We start from the raw sequence: 17,649 nt of genomic DNA, 5'->3' as shown, positions 1-17,649 counted from the left end.
GCATACCATCTCTCCACTGAAACAATTTGCTTTGAAGAGGGGAATGGTCATAGTAGCCAATGGGCAGAACTACAAGCCACGTAGATGGTTATAATAAGGAACATGGCAACAGTATTCTAAACATCTGCACAGATAGCTGGGCTGTGTACCACATGGCCTCACTGTTTTGATTGCACAGTGGGCAACCCAGGAATGGACTATCCATATCTGACCAATCTAGGGAGGAGATATGTGGCTAGACATATGCAGTGTGGTTAAACATGGGATTATACATGTCTACCAGCCTCTAAAGTCACTGGGAAAGGATGAAGCTGACACACTGGCCCACATTCGATGGATTGAGAATACACCATCCTGGAACATCACCCACTGCTTACATCAGAAGTTGCAGCATGCCAAAAGACAATGTGGGAAGTTGCTAAAGCGTGTGAAGTTGCTAAAGCATGGGAGCTGCCCATACAACTTTGATATCATCCAGGAATGCCAAGACTCCATTGCTTGCTTCAAGATGAGGTCAAGACCATTACCCAAAACAACAACCCACCTTGCCAGAGGGCACAATCCTCCTCAGTAATGGCAAGTTGATTACATTGGGCCCCTCCCTCAGTCTGAGGGGGCAAGACATGCCCTGACCTGCATCAACACAGCAAGCAGGCTAATGCAGGCCTATCCTGCTCCAAAAGAAAACCAGGCATATACCATTATGGGACTCAGCGAGTTGATGGCTGCCTACAGAACACCTTAAGTCACTGAGAGCAACAAAGTGACACATTTTACTGGTACAATGGTACAATGTTTGGCAGAATAAAACAACATTGAGTGGTAATTCCATCTGTTATGTAATCTGACAGGGGCAAGCCTTGTTGAATGCTATAATGGTACTCCTGAGGCTGCCCTGAAGACAGACTCTCAGTCCCTGCAGGGGTGGACAAAGAGACTCTACGAAACCCTACGGGACCTGAATGAAAGGCCTAGAGATGGCAGACCCAGTGCCAGCAAAATACTACAGACAATGTGGGCCTCCAATCCTAGGATCCAAATTGCGGACACTGATAATCATGTAAGACTCTAGACTGGTAATGACAGCAACCTTTTTCTCCCTGCCCCTGTTAATTTAGAACCCAGTACCCATAGAATAGAATGGCCCTGGAGAGTGCAAGTAGGACCAAAGTGGTGTGGCCTACTTGCACCATGGGGGAGATTATTGGACACGGGATGCTCATTAGTCCCTCCAGTAATCAGCACATGGCCTACTGACATTGTAGTCAACATTCTAGTCTTCATCGCTAAGGCAACCCTCAATATCCTTATGGCAGATCAGAACTCCCCCACCCCCCCTTTGGTGACTGATAGCTGTACAGTCACAGATATCTAGCCAAAGGGTGTGGTACATACAGCTGGGATGTGCCTCAGTGCAAGCTGAAGTGTTGACCCAGGAATACAGCCTGTATTTTGCCTTGGAGAGCAGACTTCCCCCTCTTAGCATCTCTGAAACATCTGTACTACTCCCCATGAGTTTTTGGAGTCTCTAGGATCAACGGAAGGAGCTAAATGTCATCAAAGTGCTCCAGTGTTGCCATGAGATTGAGAATGACACCTAGTGGTGGCCTATGTGGGACTGATGAAACAAGTTAGAACTGCATGTCTCCAGTAACACTGTCAAACATTGGCCCATTAGAGAACACGAACCTAACCATGAATGATCATCACCACCTTACATTATGTCAACCTGTATTGCAACAGGCAAATTGTATCCCTGTATTAGGAAAGTCTCACCCTCCAGCTGGCTCAATCATTGGTTCATGCTGTGAAGGAATGGAGTGTTTGGGGACTGTTAAGTCTCAGCCTGAACTGATTGAGCACCTGAAGGAAAGACCTGATTAGCTCAGGGAGTTATAGAGTTGCACAGGTGAATTGCCTTCATACAAGTGAAGGCAATTCACCTGTGCAACTGGAAGGGGTGGATCCACCCCCCTTAGACTCCATTTATGGGCTAACTGCCTCTGAAGAAAGTTCTCTTTTTGGTGAGCCCTCCTTTTGGAGTTCTTTCCCTGCTAGCCTAGATTCTTGGAGATGGGTGAGCATTCATTTTACTTCCTTTTTTAACAACACCTTGTTTGCATTGGTCCCTTTGCCTTTACACCCCCTTAGCTCATTGATGTTTGTGTTGTTGGTTTTTTTAGGCCCATCTCCCAACCATTTTCCCCTTCTTCCAGGGCATGGGTCTGTGAGTCCCCTCATGCCGTTTAGTCATGGCACTTAGAACCAAGCTAAAACCTTAACAAAAATATACATACATAGAGAAGATAGCAGTAATGTATATAAGCACTGTGATCAGAGCACAGGCATTTTTTCTTTTTACTATTATGGTTATTATTTTTCTATTGAGGGAAGAAAAACAAAAAGTACAATGAGGTAATCAATAGATATATATATTTTTGGCAGTAATTTGAACATCTGTTTACTTTACATTTCATGATCACAGATCTATAAGCTAGATCGATGATTTTTTTTTTTCAAGTTGTCTGCCTTTAATTGTCTTTTATGCTTATGGTTATACAATTCTTCCTTTGCTACATCAATTGCTGGAGATACAGTACAGGGAATGCCTGGATAATAAGAGTCACAGAGGTCATTTATTTTCTAGCATCCTGCTTAACAAAAACAGTGGAAACTTTAAGTTAATTCCCTCTGATACCTGTCTTTTTTACATTGTCTGTCAAGAATCATTGTTCAAGGTAGCTAGATAATACCTATCTAGTTTTTAGGAAAAAGAATGGTAAAGTAATCTTAGCAAAAGCATTAAATAAGCTTTCAAAATATTCATAATTAGGCATCATTGTCAATGCTTCTTTAAAAAGGGTTCTTTTGTACACTTTGAAATATGGTAATGTATGTGATGGAAAGTCGATGTTCCAATGAATTAAGATCATGAGTGACTTCTTGCTCATCAGAGCTATTTTTCCTTGCTACAAGTTTGCTTAAAACAGAAAACACATACACTAGGCTTGAAAAAAGTTGTGCTTTTTACACCTTCATGGTTATATACATCCAGTTCTAGGGCACTTAGCAGAAGAAATGCACGGACCTAGAAAGCACAAATTTAACAAGAGAAAGTACACCTGGGTTGGGACAATCCTAGACATATGCACAAGCTGGGATATCAGGGGAGGATCAGCCTGTGGATTAAGGAAATGTTTTTCCATGAGAGGATGGTTGGGTGCTGGAATAGCCACCCCAGGACACTGGTCATGGTACCATGCATTTTTGAAGTTCCAGAAACATTTGGACAACACTCTGAGATATAGGGTCTAATTTCTGAGTGGCCCTGTGTAAAGGCAGGAGCTGGACTCAATGTTCCCTGTGGATCCCTTCTAACTAAGGATGTTCTATGATGGTATTAAAGCAAGTCTAAAGTAAAATCACAAAAACGATCAGATGACCAGAGCACCTATCCTATGATAAGAGGCTTGAGAGAGTTCAGATTGTTCAGATTCAAGAAGACAAAGCTCCTAGCATATCATGTTTTGTCCATACAATACAAACTGAAAAGTCTAAAAGAAGGATGGGGAGAAACTTTCACTGGAGGGTGCACTGATAAGGCAATGGGTAATGAGTAAATTAAATTGATATGAATTCACAGTAAAGGTACAAATGCAGCAGAGGTGGAAGCCCTCCCACCTTAGACTAAACAGTTTCAGTTTTATAAATTCCCTTTTATGAAATGCATTTGTTACAGAAATAAAAAGCAATGCCATTTCTGAGTATCTTCTATTATTATATGATAATACATGAATTAAACTATCCATGAAATAATAATTTTGCTAACGTTATTGAAAGGAAGACAGACGTTAACACATTATTTTCTTATAAGTATTCATCTTCCAGATAATAAGAGTATAGAAACCTTATTCAGATTAGGAAAGCATCATTATAGATGATAGAAGCAGCTGTGATGTAAAAATAGTCTTTTTATTTAACAAGTCTTTAAAATAAATATCTGCACATCAAAGTCAGAAAGACAAAGTAGGGAGCAAAATTAACATTATGATGCCTGTGTTATAAAAAAATTTTATTTAAATGTTTTAGTTCCTGTTTCTATGTTTTCAGAAGGCATAGAATACATCAGAATTTTTATAAAGTGTCCGAAATGCATTTTGTTATTTATTAAATGAATAAAATTAAATGACACCAGAATCTAAGAAAAAAGGTGAAATAATTGACTAGAGTACAAAATACTTGTTTCAATTAGACAAAAATTTCTGGGCCTTAAGACATTTTACACTATTTATAGATTAACTATTTTAAAAAATCCAATTCTTATTAAAATGATCTCTAAACATGTCCTTGTTTTCTTTATCATATTATATTTCTCAAATTTTATCTATTAAATTTACTTTTTTGTTTCAACACTGATAAATGGTATATACATGTATTTATGAGCATAATTTAGTATTTACTTAATCACATAATAAGTTTTAAAACAAAAGTGAAAACAAAAACCTCAGAATGAAGGAGGACAGAATTATATATCTGCGAGATCTCACAAAATTACAAGTATATTTTATTAGCAGCACTCTTGGTTAGATGATCATTATGATTCTTGATTGCAATCAAATGGCACCCAGCCAGGAGTTGGAGTGTTCATGATTTTTAACTGTGATTTGTACATCTCAGCTTAATAGCTTACAGATTGAACATTCACGGAACATGATGTAAGTGAAGTTTGAACATCAACATTCTGATTTGTGCTTAATGGTAATGGCAATTTTTTGGCTTAATGGAAGCATATTTAAACTGTGGGCAAATTGATGGTCAGTATCAGTTCAGAACTAAATAGGCTGATTTATGGTTTCTGTACATTTCTGTACTTTGTATATCATACCTCCAAAATACTCCAAATAAATATTTGAAATATAAATATGCCAGGAGAATGTATTACAGCATGCTGCTAATGTTTACGTTTCTAATATCTAACACATTAAAGCATTACAGAATTCTGTCTTAAGTTTTTGATGAAATGATTTTGTTCATCGCTCCAATTCACGTATTATTAAATTGAAGTAGAAATTTTGTAGATTTGTAGGCATTATCCTGATGCATTTCTGTATTAAACAAAATTGCTTATTTCAGAGTTATCAGTCAAACAAAATATTATTACTTGAAGAGTTTGCTGAAGCTGAGTGGAATTAAAGACATTATATCATTCATTTGAATCTGGTCCATGTAAGTTATTATTTTCTAATGTCTTTTCCAGTTCTCTGATAAATGAACTCTTAAGTCCTTCAGCCAGACCAAACGAGCATTGTAGTGAAACCAATATTGACAAAATCAGTTTCTATATTCACTGGAAAGATTTGGACAGCTACCATATTTGCTTGTATGTGGAAGTATTTGAAGCAGAGCCTTGCAACTGTTTACACACAGGCCAAATAGTTATGTCAAAAATATTTATTTTATGCCTATGACTGGGTCTCTGCATTCATAATTCAAATGGGAAATTTCACTGCTAGTTTGATTTTATTCCTGAATTATCTACAAGAGTCAATTCAGCAAGATAAAATATAAGATGTGCATTTCAAAGTTTTAACTGAAATGTAAATATCATGAGCTATTATGAATGAATGCACCTATGGTATTTTGGAGATAATGTAGGAGAAGTTTTCATATGACTGAGGGGAAAAAAAAGCAATTATTCCTATCATACTCTAATTTGAGTCAATGTAAATGAAGTTGTCTATGTTGTTCAGAATCTGCCACTTGCAGCTTAAACAGAGTCCTTGGGCACTAAATTACGAGAAAACCATGCTTACATTCAAATTGTGCTTTTAATTGCCAAAGAAAGGACAAGTGGAGTATATCTATAAATAGACAAATAAACCTTAATCTAATTTGGAAATGAAAATAATAAAAATCATCACTTCTTTATCTATTTAAATAGTTGCAACTAATCATTTCACATGTAGGTTGAAACTTGCTTCTACACTGTCACCCGTTTGCGGGACAGTTTAACCCGGTACCGTGACAATTGAGGCAGGGGACCCAAAGGCCCACACCCCGGGGAAAGGGAAGGGGGAAAAGGGAAAAAGGAGAAGGGAGATGGGCCCAGGAACAAAACAGCGGCAACAATCTGAGGAGGAAAGCTAATTTACTAAATAAGATATCAGAAAGGAAAATAACACAATATAATATAATATAATTGGAATTGAGGAAAATGAATCAAATAAAATGAACGAGAGAGAGTGTCCGATAAACCGAAGGCCTTACGCTAACGCTGAAGGCGGACGGCTGCAACAAACACCCACTGCCGAGCTCAGTCCCAAAGGGAAGAGAGAGTCCTGTGACCGCAGACAGTTTTTATCTTTCCCTCTGGGCGGAAATATGTAAAAATGCAAAGCATCGCAAAGTCCTCTGGGGAATGTGGTTCTCTTCTGAGACAGGTACACCCAGAACTATCGACGATCCACAGAGCTGGAGCATTAACTCTTTAACTCCCAATACTCCACATGATGTTATGATGTGGAATATCAACAATACAACAAAAATCACAAAACAATAACATACACAGTAATGTGGTAGCCAATTTCTTATCAGATATATTTTTATCTATCATACAAAAGAAGGGGATAAAGCTCACAAGATACCTTGTCTTTTTAATATGCCAATGCCTCTAGTGCAGACGGATTGTTCTCACTATGCCAATTGTCAGGAGTTCCCAGGAGAGCTTTATGTTGTTCTGCAACCTATACAGCCTTCCCAGAAGGAGACTAGCACTGTTGCAGTGTGTTAAGCAGTGTTACCTTGAGAGAAAACAAAAAAATAGCACAGCCTTATTAAATGTTAGCTAGTTAGGTCTTCTAATTTGAAACTGTTAAACAAACCTGCATACATTCTATTTTATTGGGATCTCCAGTATGTAATTTCCTTCCTGTCACAAAATCAACTCTTGGGAACATAGTATCAATGATATTTTTCTGGATTTCACGGTTACTTTTTTTTTTTTTTTGTACTGTGTAACTAGCTATAGATCACATAGGATTTTTTTCCCTGAAAATGGGAGTTGATTGTTTTTCATTTTATTTGCTTCTTTTTTTAAGATACCTTATAAAGAAATAAAGTAAAAAAAAAATTCTTCTTGCTTAGTTCTGATTTAGGACTTGAAGCTTATTCTTGAGAACAAGCTGAATAGTTAAAAAAAACAAAACACACAGATTTTCTCAAAATGCTTTTAATGCACAAAATTAAACTTTTTTTATCCTAGCTCGACTTGGTCTAAATTGAGTGTCTTGCTAACTAAGAATATGATCTGCAAAACTAAAATCTCTTACAGAAAATAAATGCCTTTACTCTTCCATCCAGTAATGTGTCTGAATCACAGACATGTTTTCATAGGCCTATTATAGGTTGAAGTTCAAATTTGCACTCAGAAATTCCATGTACTGATATGAATTTTATTTATTTATTATTATTTTTTTAATATAGTAGGGGTAGTAGAAAGTCACATTTTATAATGCCATTCAACTCTTTTTAAACAATTTAAATGACTATTTCTCTCTTTAAGCTTTTTCCAGATGATGGGTTTACATTCAGCATTGTTGAATTTCTGTGCATATTGGAAAAAAAAACATTTTCTTTTACTAATAAATGAGAAAGCCTTGAAAATGTTCCAAGTTAAAAAATAGAAATCCATTTTCACCAGCAATGTTTGTGAAGAAAATCCAATAGGGGTATATAAAGGAAACATTTTTTTTCTTTATGACAATCCAGTAAAGGAAAAAAGATCTCTCTAGTGTATAAAACTATTTAAACATTCAGTTAATTATATAGAGCACATGAAATCAAATAAATAAACATTGGTTGTTTAGGTACACCATCACTATGAGTGAGAGACTGACTTTAGTCTCAGTGTGGGTTGTTGTGTTGTAGCCCCTCTAGACCACTCCCCATCTCAGGATAAGCTAGCATTTTGTTCTTCTCTTATTTGTAGTGCACTGAACTGCAACAATAATGTGCTCTTTATCTGTACCTGGAACTCTGGCTGCCTGAACTGTAGCTTGATCTCAGCAGCACCAAAACTGTACAACCTGGGAAATACTGAAATTGCACAATTGGTGGACAGTTTCAGAATTACCTCACCTTGACTGTGGCCAAAATGGAAAATTAACTGAGTGAAGACAATCTCACAGCCTTATAAATACTGGTCCTAACTAAAGAGACTATTGAACTCTACAGAATCGTGGTGGGCTGTGAACCTTGATCTTCCCAGAGCTGAGACACCTCTCAGGGTACCACTGAACTGGGACATCTCTAAGAGCAGATTCTTCAAGGATCAAAGCCTATCTGCTGAAAAATGTTGACAAGGGAGAAGAGTGAGTAATATACCAAGGAGAAATTCTCTGAGCACACAACTACATTTAGAAACTTCTCATTATCCTGCACTAAGTCTTGTGTAAACCTTGCCATTTTCAAATCTGTAATTCATTGTTTTGATTGTAACAAATGTTGTTGAATCATTGTTTTAGGTTGGTCAATGATTAGGTGCTGTTAAGAATATATGATCTAATCCTGTGATTTATTCTAGAAGTATTAATAAATCCTAAATTGCTACTAAATCAAAACTTGTATAGAAAGGTTTTTGCAATAAAAGTAATGTTATTTTAAGTACGAATAGGACAACTCAACAGTTTTGTGGATTTCATTAACTGCTTAGAGTAAGGTAAATGAAATGCCTTGCTGGATTCAAGAACTTCAGTGTGCATTCTTTAAACATGATACCAATTTAAGGCAGTAATTCAGTTTCAATATTTGTAATATGAATGAAATTGGAGTAAACTTCTGGTCCACTTAATACAAGTTACTTATAATCAAGCATACGAAATAAAAAGAATTTTCCTACAATTCTTATAAAGACTTTTGACCTTATTCCTTGGGAACTTTTTCACTGTTGTTACACAATATTCTTTGAATTCCTTCCCATATTACCAATATATAATTCTTCTTCTCTGTAGCTGAATTGATGTCAAATTACTATACAAAAATTGTGAAGAGAAAGGGGTACAGAATACAGAACAGTGTTAGGTGGACTTCTTCCTATGGCAATTTAAAAAAAAAAGGAAAAATAAAAAGCACGGCTATCAAATGCAGATCAAATGAGAAGAGCTTGTGTTTCTGAATATTTTGATTCTGAACTTGTTTAAAATTATTTTCCAGACTATAATTAAAACAGTTACTTTCACTTGATGAAAAGCTGCTAAGTTAAATCTATAGGTGAAGATGACTGTGCTTGATTGCTTGGTACCAACAACAGCTAGTACCTCAGATATACCTTTCAGGAGTATTTTTTGTTTCTTTACTTGCTTATGTGATAATTCTAATTGTAATTGTAACTTATTTCATTCTGTAATGAGCTGAATCCAAACATGATTAGCAGTTTAGTTTCCTAAGAAATGAAAAAAAAACAAACCGGTAGATCTCACACAAGATGAACAAAAACTTGATCTTCACCAGAATTCATGTTAGCATCAAAAACAGTATCACGAACAGAACATCTTGAAAAAAGTATAAGGGGAAAAAAATCATCTAGTTCATTGTTTTGTTGTGGTAACTTATGCAAGTGTTGTGGAAAACTTTTGTCTGCCCATCCCAATTAAGCGAGATGGTGTATGGAATACTTTGTAGATAGATCAGTAGCAAAGACTCCATTGGTTTTCCATGGCAACCAAATGATTATCAATTAATAAGGAGAAAAAGTTCTCTACCCTCCACAGGCCTTGCTGAGCTTCTAAGTGTTGAGTGTTATTCTCACAGAATTTGTCTTTTTTCTTCTTTAGTATACTATTTATGGCTATAGGTAACTGATCGCTCTGCTAGGGATATACAACTTTCTTTACTCTTTTTACTTGTTATTTTTCATGGTTTTATGATTTTTGTTATTGGTATTCCATCATAGCATTATGTAGTGCATTGGGAGTAAAAGAGTTAATGCTCCAGCTCCATGGATCATTGATAGTTACAGGTATACCTGTCTCAGAAGAGAAGAACTACGTACCCCTGAGGATTTTGCCTTCCTTTGCATCTTTCCATTTTCCACTCAGAGGGAAAGATAAAAACTGCTTGCGTGTCACAAGACACAGTCCCTTCCCTTTCAGACTGACCCAGCAGCAGGTGCTCACTAGCCATCTCACCTTCAGCATTCAGTGTAAGGCCTTAAGTTCTCGGACACTCTCACTCTTATTGTATTTATTAGTTTTGCTTCAAATTATATTATTTTGCATTCTGTTATCTTATTTAGTAAATTAGCTTTCCTCTTTGGATAGTTGCCGCAGTTTTGTTTTCAGACCCATCTCCCTTATCTTTTTCCCTTTCCTCCTTCCCTGGGGCATGAATCCATGGGTATCCCATTCCAATAGTCATGGAACCAAGCCAAACCAGACCATAAAACACTGACACTATTGTACACTAAAGCTATATATAACCATGATTGAAGCTTACAAGATAAGTTATGATGGTCTTTAAATTATCCTATCACATCTTTCTAACAGGAAATACATTATTTAAGACAATGGAAAGACCTACAGAATATTCTGCGAAAAGAATTTGAAATAAACATTCCCTACAAGTAGCATTGATTACAACATCACATAACATGATACATCCAAAATGCAAATTAATAGCATTGTCTACATTATATTTCTGAGAAAATTTCAAAAGGAAAATTCTTTCAGCCTATTAATGCCTAATAAATTAACAATTTTCTGTCTTGAAAAAAATCCATCAAATCCAGATACAGAAAGGCTTATCTCCCTCTAACCATAGAATTGGAACATTTAAATAAGGATCTTGCTTAAACATCTGTTGTTAGTATCAGAAATAGAAATATTTACTATTTTTCCTTATATTAAAAGGAAAAAGTAGCATCAGAGAAGCATTTATTAAGCAGATTTCCATTATTCTGGCAATTTAGTGATACTGCAATTTTTCTGTACTTGTTAGATCTTGTCTGGACAAGAAAATAGACGAACCAGAATCAATATAGGACTATTTATCCCAGTTCTAGGATTGCAGTGTTATGAGCTGTACTGTTAACGGGTCACTGAAACTGATAGCTTGTGATTCTGATTTCTTTTACTTTTCCGCACTGAAAACCATATACACTGAATACCTTACAGGAGGTATGTTAGAATTGTCTCAGACCATGATTCATCTTGATCTCAGACCTAGTTCATCTAGTTATAAATGCCTATGTATAAACATATAAATTTTGAATCTTGGTCTCTAGATTAATCCCACCCATCATATCTTTTACCTTTAATTCCTGCAGATTAAGAATAAATTTCCTCCTGTGTCTGCCAGCTCATCGTTATATCCTTCCTTGCCACAGGGTGGAGCTGATTCCTCGGCACCGCCCACATACAGCCCTCAGCCCCCAGAGGGGCGTTACCTGGAGAGGAGGGGCATGGAGTCCCCACCCCTCTCTTATCAGTCACCCTGGGCTAAGGTGGGGGAGGAACTCAGTCAGGCAGGACTAACAGTGACTTGTCCGATTATGCTCGGGCCCGGAGGGGCCGCACTGGATCCCTTTGGATCCGAAAGCGGTGACTCGCCTCGCTGAGCTGATAGGGAAAAAGGGCTTGCGATCGCCCACCACGATCTCCGCATGTTGAACCTTAGCTGTGTTTGTGGGAACTTTAAGTAAAGTTGATCTTTTTCCTGTGTGCACCTCCTGGAGTTGCAAGGAGTGATAATTTGAGAATTTTAACGTGAGCACCTCTCCAGGAAGATCACTCCACGTATTGAAACTTAACTGTGTCTTTGGAACTATTTATATGTGTGTGCCTCTCTGGAACCTATTAAGTAATTTTGAGTCCCGTGAAGATCATTGTGCATTCTCGAAACTTAAGGGTACCTCCTAACTTAGGTGTGGGGTTTGAAGTTTTTTCTCTGTGTGGCTTCACAGAGAAGTAAGGAGCGATTTACATATTAGCATTTTCTTTGATCTTCGTCTTTTGCATGCTTCTCTCAGTAAATGGAGGAGTGATTTGAGCATTTGCTTGAAAGTTCATCCTGCTGCCACAGGGAGATGAGAATGGGAGGGTGCCTCAGGCCCAAGGCCCCTCCCCCAGACCATCGAATGGGCACTCACTTCCTGGAATGAGTGGAGAATTACTGTCATTTGGGGTGGTGGTGTGTTGTTATTGTCATTCTGTTAAGGATTGAGTTGATTGCTGCGGCCCACCTTATACAGCAGCTTGCGAATATTTGGGTCATATGGGCAAACATAACAGGTCAAAAAGATTTTTGCCTCAGTTTACAGTCAGCTGGATCTCCCTTTAGAACATGTTTGATTGGGACCCCTGGAGGTTGGCGACTAGGGGATTGGGAACCATACGGGGGGAAGAGGAGTTGTGAACATAACATCACGATGAGGTTCATGACAATGGTAGAGCATAATGTAACTAATTGGTCAGACACAGTAAGGTGCTTGATGGGAATGTTGAATGTTACCCTTCCTCGTGATCCACCTGAGCTACGGCTACTTGGCTCACGAGGTGTCGGTAACAATGAATGGAAAGATGGGGAGTAGAAATGTCCAGCTGCTTGCATTTCATGGGGACATTGGCATGTGCCTGGAGCATTCTTGGAGCAGTTACTACAGATTATGAGCCCTAAAAACCCATATTGGATACCGAATCTCAACAGAACCGTAGGTTTTACATTGGTCAATCCAACCCATCCCACTTACGGGCATTGGGGACCACATTGTGGTTACTCTGCCCCCATAATGTATTATGCAGAGGGAAATGACCCAACATCTTGTGTCAACTATACCGACCAAGCGGCAGTATTTTTCCCTAATGGAACAAAGTATAACATTACCCTGCCTGGAGGCAGCAATGCAAGCACGCCAATCTGTAACCGTAGGCAGGGGTATGGGTGTTGCTGGGGACCAATGCCACTGGTTCCCCCCGTACTATGGAACAATACCACAGCGAAAGCGTTACCGCCGGGACTATTTCTGATATGTGGGGATAGAGCATGGCAAGGCATTCCAAGAAACCCCCTTGGGGGCATGTTACATAGGAAAATTAACTATACTTTCCCCTCGACATGATTGATTAGGGAATCTATCTCAAGCGCTGATGAAGGTAATGACTTCCAGACATGATAGCGAGAGACATAAGGTGAAGAGATCAATTAAGCATTTGACGGAGGACTGTGGGGATGAGGTTCACCTCTGGGATCTCACAGCACGTATTTTTGCCTCCATATTACCCATTTTTGGGACAGCACATGCTCTCAAGGAGATTGAACGACTAGCATGTTGGTCAGTAAAACAAGCCAACGCGACTTCTCAACTTCTGTCAGAGTTGCTGATGGATGTTGAAGGAGTCCGGCATGCTGTACTTCAAAATAGAGCTGCTATAGACTTCTTACTGCTTGCTCAAGGGCATAGATGCCAAGATTTTGACGGCATGTGTTGCTTCAACTTGAGTGACCACAGCGAATCCATGCACAAGAGGCTGGACTGGCTGAAGGAACAGGTGAACAAGATCGGGATTGAAGACGACCCGTTGGGTAGCTGGTTATCAAATCTATTTGGGGATATAGGACCATGGCTAAAGCATATTTTGATTGTAGTTGGTTCAGGAATCATGGTAGTATTGCTGATTATGCTTTGCTTACCTTGTCTCCTGCAGTGCTTGCAACGTGGCATGCAGCAAATGATGCAGGCCATGTTTCACTGACAGGAAGAGTACTGTAGGATGCAGGATAGGCTTTAAATAGGATAGCTTTGCGAATCGTGAGGTAACGGGGCAGGGCTTGCCTGAGAGGACTGTTGCATGTATAGGCGCAATGCGGGGATTTCGGGGTGTACGCGGTTAGGGTCCTCTCAGAAAATAGTACGCTAGATATAGGCATAAAGGGGGGGAGATGTAGTAGCTGAAAAAGCAGTAGGGCGTGACCATAGTAACCACAGTAACTAATGACTAAGCTTACACAGTAACTAATGGTTAGGTTTGACTAAGCATAGACAATAGTAGGAGATAGAAGAAGAAAATGTGGCGATACGAGGTTGGTAGAAAAGTTAGGGACAGACCCTAAGAGGCGTAGCCATGGAAGAAGATATAAGGAGATGTACAGGACAATAAAAGCGGAACTTTTGCCACACCATATTGGTGCAGTTTCTTTATGTCAGGCAGCACCAGCACCGTATAGTTCCCAGGCTTGTCGGTGCGATGACAAATTTCCAACTGGAACAGGTGTTTCACTACGCATTATACCTGCATATAGCACTTCCAAAAAATAATTCATGGAAGTTTTTTTATAGGTATCCGAAAATAATACTATGGGAGCCCTATATAACTGATGAGAAACAGAACAAGCACTCACACTACTGGTGAAAGAGATGCATGTAAATAAGAACCTACATGACTACTGAGTCCCTCTTGGGCTCTTCAGCCTAGAAAAATCTCACAGGAAATCTCATCAGAGACAGTAAATCTCATCAGAGACAGTAAATACATAAAGGCAAAGAGGATGAAGCTAGGCTTTTTTCAGTGGTGCTCAGTGATAAGACAAGAAGCAATGGAAACAAACTGTAACACAAGAGGTTCCATCTGAACATAAAGAAGCACTTATGTATGTGTGTGTTGAACACTAGCACAGGTTTCCCAGGCTGTGGAGTTCTCTTTCTTGAATGTATTGTTTAGACATGGTTCTGGGAGAACTGCTTTAGGTGGTCATGCTTGAGCAGAGAGTCTGAACAAGACAACCTTCAGAGGTTCCTTCCAAACTTAACAATTCCATGATGCTATAAATACTTTCCTTGTCTTGCTGTTTCTGTCAACAATCTGTCATTGCAGCTACTGACAGTGGGTGAAATTTGTCTTGTGTTTGATTCACATAGAGCAAACTTCCTAAATATGCATAGCATCACCCATCCATTCAGACCATACAGTAAGATACTTCCACATGTATAATGACTCTAACTACTTAAAGTGGATCTCAAGGATGCAAGTTTCTCAAATTGTGACTTCTGGCAAAAAAGAAAAAGAGAAAAAAGAATGCTGATGAAGTTTTCCATTCTGGGAGCAGAAACAAATGAATTTTGGGAAAGTTGGTCAGCCCTAATAAGCAATTTGAGATTAAAATGACACTAATGAAATTTAACCTTTAGCATTCATCTATCAAAACTTAAATAAAATCATTTAAATGAAAAAAGTGGCATGGTTCTTATCATTAAAATTAAACACACGTTTAACCAACTTTATATTGAATAGAACACATAGCATTGGAAAAGCATATCAGTAACCCAACATCAAGGAGGAAAAATAGCTCTGACATCCACCAGTGAGACTCTAACTGACACTATACTCTAGATAAATATTCAGTCAGAACTAATAACAAGAAAGAGAGGATCACAGGGGTTGGAAGGGACCTCTAGGGATCATCTAGCCCAATCCCTCTGAGAAAGCAGGCTCCCTAGACCAGGTTGCACAAGTAGGCATCCAGGCAGGTTTTGAACATTTCCAGAGAAGAAGACTCCACAACCTCTCCGGGCAACTTGTTCCAATGCTCCATCACTCTTACTGTGAAGAAACACTTATGCACATTTGTGTGGGACTCTCTGTTTCAGGTTGTGACCATTCCCCCTCACCCTACTGACACACACTGCTGAGAAGTATCCAACCTCATTCTTTTGCCTCCCACACCTTAGATATTTATAGATGTGGATCAGATCCTCTCTGAGAAAGACCAAAATTTGAATTTTAGCAATCCACCATTGCTTCACACATTCACAAACACACTTTGCCAACAGTGAACCTCATGACAATTGTTGGCATGAAGCATGCATCTCAAGTGCAGAAACAGCTAAATGACTGAAGTTTCCAATTGTAAGACAGACACTTCCAAATGTTCCCGGGTGCACAGCTTCTATGGTAATATATCTACATAAACCACTATAAGTGCACTAACAACAAATTTGAGTTCATATAAAATACACAGCAAATGAAATTAACACCACAACAGACTCTCCACATGCTACAACTCTGGTACAGATGGACTCTGAGGAATTTGTTAGTGCCAGCATTACAGATCAACTACAGGTGTGGTTCATATATCAGCAAATGTCAAGGACTGCATAAAGAGTACCATTATTAATGCAATTAGTAGAGAAGAAGAAAATGATCAGCTTTTAGCATTTTATAACTCTCCACTTTTACTTGAAAATGGAACATAATATTTCTGCTAATATATTGATACTCTGACTCCTTGTTTTGCTTTAGTTGATTTTGGTTTTTTTTTTGTTTGTTTGTTTTTTTCTTCATATAATAGATTCCTTTGCCCAGTCTTGAAAGGGATCTTTTAATACAGCTTCTCAATTCAGCAGTTACATGCCCATACTAAGAAGGGATAAGCACCAGGTTATCTGGAAAACTGCTAAAATTATAAACAGGATCTGTAGTGGTATAATACCAACAGATCAGCACAAAAAGAAGATGCTACAAAGAAGGAAGAAAACAGAAGGCTCACCCATCTCCAAGGATCTAGGCTCACAGGGTCAAACTCCACAAAGGAAGATTCTCCAACAAGAGAACCTCCCTCAGAGGCAGTCAGCCCTTAAATTGAGTCTAAGAAGGGTGGAGCCTGGCTCCACTCCTTCCTGTCACACAGGTGAATTTCCTTAACGCGTGCTCCTAGGGCTGACTGGGTCTTCTCTCCAAGTACTTAATCAGTGGTTCAGGCTGTGACTCGGTGATTGCTATATAGGATCTATTTTCATCAGAAGCTTCCTGGTAGCATTGAGACTGAAAGATATGGGGTTTGTAACTCAACAAAATAGCAATACATTCTACAACTGTTTATTCCTTGTGCTTTTTGTTATTGCTGGAAATTGTTAGCCTCAGTTCTTCTCTAGGCAGAACATCTTATGTCAACTAGAAAGTAAAAGAATATCAAAATAATATACTTATACAAATTTAGCTAACATTATAATCCTGATAGATTTTGTGCATACTTGATTTTCAGAATCTCTAACCTAGAAGGTTTAAATACAATAGAATATATCATCAGTGTGTGAGGTACTGGGATTCATACAGCAGTTTTCTTCAAAAGGACTTAAAACTAAGACAAAAACTGCTTTTTATCGAGGCAGTTTATGTCTTCTGCTACATGCATTACTGACCTCATGCCTTCCATTTACTGTAATCAACAACACACTTTAATGGAAGGCAAGATAAAACTTACAGTGATAAAAATGAGTTCAGGGTACTACACAGTAACTTTTCTTCAGCAATAAAAAATAATAATCACCAGTCCCTTCTCTTACAATGGTTGCTTACATTTTATGAATTTATTATTGTTTTAAAGTAGTCAACATTCATTACATTGTTTGATCTTAACATATTACTTACTTTAGCAGTGAAGCACTTAATTTTTCTGTCCATTTCTAAAATGGATGACATATTGTTATGGTTTCTAAAACAAAACAGTGTCATATTTATAGAGCTTTTATTCCTTCCTGTAGTGTTAGTAAAGTGTTCCTTTTTGATTGCCCAAAAAAGTTTTCAAAGTAACAAAAGAAAGTGTATTTCTTTGCGAGATTTTAAAGTTGTTGATATTCAACACAAGCATTACTCACCCCAC

This window comes from Cyrtonyx montezumae, unplaced genomic scaffold, assembly GCF_038088225.1.
Source record: "Cyrtonyx montezumae isolate F1298 unplaced genomic scaffold, pur_monq_1.0 scaffold_3, whole genome shotgun sequence".
Lineage (NCBI taxonomy): Eukaryota > Metazoa > Chordata > Aves > Galliformes > Odontophoridae > Cyrtonyx > Cyrtonyx montezumae.
Note: the sequence above shows the minus strand (reverse complement) of the source record.